Source organism: Lucilia sericata, unplaced genomic scaffold, assembly GCF_015586225.1.
Source record: "Lucilia sericata isolate MDLA Ls3-8-SP2 unplaced genomic scaffold, ASM1558622v1 Contig000947F_arrow, whole genome shotgun sequence".
Lineage (NCBI taxonomy): Eukaryota > Metazoa > Arthropoda > Insecta > Diptera > Calliphoridae > Lucilia > Lucilia sericata.
Genome location: NW_023994932.1, coordinates 170,335 through 178,123, shown reverse-complemented (window position 1 = coordinate 178,123; position 7,789 = coordinate 170,335).

The following is a 7,789-nucleotide window of genomic DNA, read 5'->3' as shown; positions in this document are numbered from 1 at the left end:
ATTGTTTTCATTAAAATCGTTATTAATTGGTTTATATCTGTTATTTGCCTTAAAAACAGTGTTATGTATCTTAATTAATAGTTATACAAACAGATACGATATAAATGCAAACGATGAAAGTCGGAAATAATTAGAATATTTTGATAAATTTAATAGTCCAAGAAACCTTTATAATAAACTTCTAAATAAATATAAAATAAGTTTCTCTCCTAATATCTAGGCCACTCCAAAAGAACCAACGTTCTTCTCTTATTCCAATCTAAAAGGTCTCTTCAATATAATTTGTAATTTTATTGTAATGCACAATATGTTTGAATATATCTCGATTACGTGCCATAGTTAAGACAAAAGACTAGTCTATAGTCCATTGTGCAAAAATTTTGTTCCAGATTTCATTACTATAGAAGTTATAAGGAATTAAATTGATAATCCCCCATATATGGGCCAATTTTCTGATTTCAAATAACAAAGTTTTCGAAAGTATGATTGATAAAAAGATCCAAGATTTGGTTCCCCCATATATGGGCCAATGTTCTGGTTTCAAATAACAAAGTTTTCGAAAGTATGATTTATAAAAAGATCCAAGATTTGGTTCGCGAATATAAGAGGTTCGTTCAGAAAATAGTTTCCAAGAAACACATAGACAAATAGTATACAAATTTAGGAATTTTCGAATATATTTTGAATTCAAAAAGCATTTATATTACATCTGTATTGAAAAAATAAAGAGTTTATATTATTGCCATCAAACTTTCCAAATTAAGATACACGTACACATAATATTTTTAAACACTGCCAAATTTAATTTTTAAGTAAAACTAATAAACGATTATTTACTTTCAAAATGCATAATTTAATTGATTTTTTTCCATCCTCCAAATTTTTTATGATCACAAGCAATAATACTTCAAATTTTTTAACAAACAATCAATATAAAATTTACCTAATATTAATATTACATTAATATTTAAGTACTTAAAATAGTTATGTATTAAAATTTGTTGTAAGAAATGCTATATTAGGTTTTTGTTTATAATTTGTATAACAATTCAAAATTATAATGACTGATATAAATTTGTTTTCAAAATTTTTATATGAAAAAAAAATCAAAATAAGTTTTTTTTTAAATATTAGTAAGTAATTTAAAATTAATGGAAAAAAAAAACACCCAATTGGAAGGCACTAAATTTTTATATTAAAAAAATCTAATAAAAAAACTTCCTTACTGATTTTGTATTTGTTTAAATTGTTAGTTTTAAGCCACAATATGTCTTCAAATAATAATCTATAAATGTTTTCTATTATCTAAGTTTTATTTTGCCAAAGTTATGTTTGTTAAATTTTTAAAATTGTTTCAAATTAAAATATCCTTTCCCGAAACTGAATTTGTGTCTTTAACAAATATTTTTTGAAAATAAAAGTTTTTACATAATTTGTTTCTTGTTGAGTTTTTTCTTTATAAAAATTATCTCTAAGACTTTGTTATATTAAATTTTTCTTATAAACTTTCTTTAAACTAGTAAAACTGGTTGTATTTCATGACTTTTTGTAAAAATTATACATACATTTTAATATTAAGTATGTGTCTATATAAAAATTAATATTAAAAAAAAAAAATTAAAATTAAACATTTTAACAGAAATATTTGTATTTTAAAATATATAAAATGACAAATCATTCTTGCAAATATTTTCAATTAATTATAAGTTAATGTTATCTAAAAATAATATTATACATAAGTATTGCAAAAATAAAACTTAAGGATTTAAAGTGTAAAAGGATTTTTTGTAAGGATGCAAGTTTATTAATTTTGAAAATTAATTATTGATTTGAAGATTGACTGAATTTTATTGTAGAATCTGTTTGACGAAACCGAAAGAGAAATGAATTTTAAATTTCTTTGAAATGATTTTCATAAAAATTTTTCCAACTAACTTATCTCACGACATCATGAATGAGACAGTTTATATTTTAAATCAGTTATAGTTTTATTTCTGGACTGATAAAAATAAGTAGTTTAATTTTGCAAACTTTTCTAATCAAATTTTTTTCATTTTGTAAACAACTTCTCTATACAAAATTTGTTAACTTTGTAAACAAATTTTCTATACATTTCCATTTTATAAACAACTTTTATATAAAAAATTTTTCCATTTTGTAAACAAAATTTGTTAACTTTGTAAATAACTTTTCTATATTTTTTTTTTAATTTTTTAAAAGAACTTTTCTATAGAAATTTTGTTCATGTTGTAAACAACTTTTCTATAGAAAATTTGTTCGTGTTATAAACAAGATTTCTATACAAAATTTGTTCATGTTGTAAACAACTTTTCTGCACAAAATTTGTTAACTTTGTTAGTAACTTTTCAATAGAAAATTTGTTCATGTTGTAAACAATTTTTCTATAGAAAATTTGTTCATGTTGTTAACAATTTTTCTATAGAAAATTTTTTTCATGTTGTAAACAATTTTCTATAGAAAATTTGTTCATTTTGTAAACAATTTTTCTATAGAAAATTTGTTCATTTTGTAAACAATTTTTCTATAGAAAATTTGTTCATTTTGTAAACAATTTTTCTATAGAAAATTTGTTCATTTTGTAAACAATTTTTCTATAGAAAATTTGTTCATTTTGTAAACAATTTTTCTATAGAAAATTTGTTCATTTTGTTGAATTTAATGTTGTAAACAACTTTGCTATATAAAATTTGTTCATGTTGTAAAAAGTTTTATACAGAATTTTTTTTTTATTTTGTAAACAACTTTTTTGTAGAAAACTTGTTTATTTTGTAAACAACTTATCTCTAGAAATTTTTTTATGTTTGAAACAACTTTTCAATAGAATATTTTTTAATGTTGTAAACAACTTTTCTATAGAAAATTTGTTCATGTTGTAAACAAGTTTTTTACAGAAAATTGGTTTATTTTGTAAAAAAATTTTTATTAAAAGTTTGTCCATTTTGTAAACAACTTTCCTGTAGAAACTTTGTTTATTTTGTAAATAACTTTTCTATGAAACATTTATTCGCTTTGTAAACAACTTTTCTATACAAAATGTTTTCATTTTGTTAACAACTTTTCTAACGAAAATTTATAAATTTTGTAAACAACTTTTCTATAAAATTGTTTTTCATTTTGTAAACAACTTATTTATAAAAAAAAATTACATTTTATAAACAACTTTTCTATACAAAATTTTTTAGTTTTTCAAACAATTTCTATAGAAAATTGGTTAATTTTGTAAACAACTTTTTTTATATAAAATGTGTACATTTTATTGATAAATTTTCTATGGGACATTTATTCACTTTGTAAACAACTTTCCTACAAAAATTGGTTTATTTTGTAAAAAACTTTTTTATAGAAAATGTGTGCATTTTGTAAACAATATTTCTACAGAAATATTTCTACAATTTTTCTATGCAAAATTTTACTATGAAATTTTTTTTTCATTTTGTAAACAACATTTCTACAGATTTTTTAATTTTGTTAAGAACTTTTCTATAGAAAATTTCTTTATTTTGCGAACAAACTTTTTGAAAACGATAGCTGATTTAAAGTAATAATTTTATCTATATTTTATTATTATCTGCCTGTTCCTCTAAATGCGAACGAATATTCTTTCTCATTTTATATTAAAAAATAACAAAATTTTGAATGTTTTTTTTTACAAAAGACTTGAATGAAAACAAATCATTTATTACAAATAAAATTTAATAAAAGATTTAATGTAAGATTTTTTACAATACTTTTGTTTATTTCAAAATATTTAAAAAAATGATAACAGTTGCATCCAAAATAATAGTATTGTAAAGGACCAGGAACTACTCTGCAAAACATAAATATATTCTCCAAATCACAGTAAATGAATAATAAAAAAAAATATATAAATATTTTCAAATATAAAGAAAAAAAATGTAAAATATACGAAAAATCGTTGAATTTTGAAAACATAAATATTAATTCAGTAACATTAAAATAAATAAAATTAACAATAATTATGCTTTAAATTATTTTGCAAAATAACAAAATAAATAAAGGTAATAACAACAACAATTACATACAACAAAAATAAACTTTGTAAAAAAATAATTCAAAATATAACAACTTTTTATGTATATTTTGCAAACATTTTAAACAAAATATAAAATACACTGAACAAAAATATAGCAAAAAAACTTAAACCAAAAATGAAAATATTATTATGTACATATTGGTAATAGAAGAAAAAAAAACACACACACATACAATCTGTGCTCTGAACTTGTAACTACTCTACCTGCTGCAAATACTTACAATTAAAAAAGAAACTACATTATAAATAAAAATAAAAAAAACCTACTTTACATAATCCAAAACTAAAGCTTCTTTCAAAATCATTTTCGCTAATAAAGTTTTATTAACACAAAATAATGAAAATATATAATGAAAGTCACAAGGAGTCTATAACTCCTTTTTGCAAGAAAATATAATCAATCAAGTGCGTACGTTAAAAATTTCAAAATAAATAAATGAACAACTCAATATATTATGTTTGACAAACAACAAAAATAAATACGTCAAAGTTCTAAAATATCATTATTGTGTAAATTATGTATACAAATAAAATAATTATTAACAAAAAAATAATGAAAACACACATTTTTTTGAATGACAAATTATGGTACTTACATGTATTAAAAAAAAACAATACCAGATAAACCAGAAAAAATCGAACAAAAAATAGTTTCTTATTAAGCTACTAAAACAGAAATTTTAATATAAATGTTAATTATAAAACAAACCAAAAAATGTTAAGAATATATAAGAAAATATTAAGAAAAAAAATATTCAATAAAACTGTAAAATCTACCATACAAATATTGAAATAAAATAAAAATTGAAAAAAATAATATGCATATACATATAAACAATTGCAGATTGAAACAATTTATTTGAGAAATGTTTTTTTTTTAATTTAGGTATGGTAACGATGGTAAGTACAGTTAATTTAACAAATAGATCTAAAACACAGGGTAACTAATATTATATTTGTATTTCATAAATTCAGATAGACTGAAGTAGAACTAAACTAGAGCTCAACCAGAACTCAACTAGAACTGCCTTAGAACTGAACTAGAACTGAACTAGAACTGAACTAGAACTGAACTAGAACTGAACTAGAACTGAACTAGAACTGAACTAGAACTGAACTAGAACTGAACTAGAAACTGAACTGAACTAGAACTGAACTAGAACTGAACTAGAACTGAACTAACTGAACTAGAACTGAACTGAACTGAAATGACTAGAACTGAACTAGAACTGAACTAGAACTGAACTAGAACTGAACTAGAACTGAACTAGAACTGAACTAGAACTGAACTAGAACTGAACTAGAACTGAACTAGAACTGAACTAGAACTGAACTAGAACTGAACTAGAACTGAACTAGAACTGAACTAGAACTGAACTGAACTAGAACTGAACTAGAACTGAACTAGAACTGAACTAGAACTGAACTAGAACTGAACTAGAACTGAACTAGAACTGAACTAGAACTGAACTAGAACTGAACTAGAACTGAACTAGAACTGAACTAGAACTGAATTAGAACTGAACTAGAACTGAACTAGAACTGAACTAGAACTGAACTAGAACTGAACTAGAACTGAACTAGAACTGAACTAGAACTGAACTAGAACTGAACTAGAACTGAACTAGAACTGAACTAGAACGAACTGAACTGAACTAGAACTGAACTAGAACTGAACTAGAACTGAACTAGAACTGAACTAGAACTGAACTGAACTAGAACTGAACTAGAACTGAACTGAACTAGAACTGAACTAGAACTGAACTAGAACTGAACTAGAACTGAACTAGAACTGAACTAGAACTGAACTAGAACTGAACTAGAACTGAACTAGAACTGCTAGAACTGAACTAGAACTGAACTAGAACTGAACTAGAACTGAACTAGAACTGAACTAGAACTGAACTAGAACTGAACTAGAACTGAACTAGAACTGAACTAGAACTGAACTAGAACTGAACTAGAACTGAACTAGAACTGAACTAGAACTGAACTAGAACTAAACTAGAGCTCAACCAGAACTCAACTAGAACTGCCTTAGAACTGAACTAGAACTGAACTAGAACTGAACTAGAACTGAACTAGAACTGAACTAGAACTGAACTAGAACTGAACTAGAACTGAACTAGAACTGAACTAGAACTGAACTAGAACTGAACTAGAACTGAACTAGAACTGAACTAGAACTGAACTAGAACTGAACTAGAACTGAACTAGAACTGAACTAGAACTGAACTAGAACTGAACTAGAACTGAACTAGAACTGAACTAGAACTGAACTAGAACTGAACTAGAACTGAACTAGAACTGAACTAGAACTGAACTGAACTGAACTGAACTAGAACTGAACTAGAACTGAACTAGAACTGAACTAGAACTGAACTAGAACTGAACTAGAACTGAACTAGAACTGAACTAGAACTGAACTAGAACTGAACTAGAACTGAACTAGAACTGAACTAGAACTGAACTAGAACTGAACTAGAACTGAACTAGAACTGAACTAGAACTGAACTAGAACTGAACTAGAACTGAACTAGAACTGAACTAGAACTGAACTAGAACTGAACTAGAACTGAACTAGAACTGAACTAGAACTGAACTAGAACTGAACTAGAACTGAACTAGAACTGAACTAGAACTGAACTAGAACTGAACTAGAACTGAACTAGAACTGAACTGAACTAGAACTGAACTAGAACTGAACTAGAACTGAACTAGAACTGAACTAGAACTGAACTAGAACTGAACTAGAACTGAACTAGAACGGAACTAGAACTGAACTAGAACTGAACTAGAACTGAACTAGAACTGAACTAGAACTGAACTAGAACTGAACTAGCACTGAACTAGAACTGAACTAGAACTGAACTAGAACTGAACTAGAACTGAACTAGAACTGAACTAGAACTGAACTAGAACTGAACTAGAACTGAACTAGAACTGAACTAGAACTGAACTAGAACTGAACTAGAACTGAACTAGAACTGAACTAGAACTGAACTAGAACTGAACTAGAACTGAACTAGAACTGAACTAGAACTGAACTAGAACTGAACTAGAACTGAACTAGAACTGAACTAGAACTGAACTAGAACTGAACTAGAACTGAACTAGAACTGAACTAGAACTGAACTAGAACTGAACTAGAACTGAACTAGAACTGAACTAGAACTAAACTAGAACTGAACTAGAACGGAACTAGAACTGAATAGAACTGAACTAGAACCGAACTAGATCTGAACTAGAACTGAACTAGAACTGAACTAGAACTGAACTAGAACTGAACTAGAACTGAACTAGAACTGAACTAGAACTGAACTAGAACAGAACTAGAACTGAACAAGAACTGAACTAGAACTGAACTAGAACTGAACTAGAACGGAACTAGAACTGAACTAGAACTGAACTAGAACCGAACTAGATCTGAACTAGAACTGAACTAGAACTGAACTAGAACTGAACTAGACTGAACTAGAACTGAACTAGAACTGAACTAGAACTGAACTAGAACTGAACTAGAACTAGAACTGAACTAGAACTGAACTAGAACTGAACTAGAACTGAACTAGAACTGAACTAGAACTGAACTAGAACTGAACTAGAACTGAACTAGAACTGAACTAGAACTGAACTAGAACTGAACTAGAACTGAACTAGAACTGAACTAGAACTGAACTAGAACTGAAGTAGAACTAAACTAGAACTGAACTA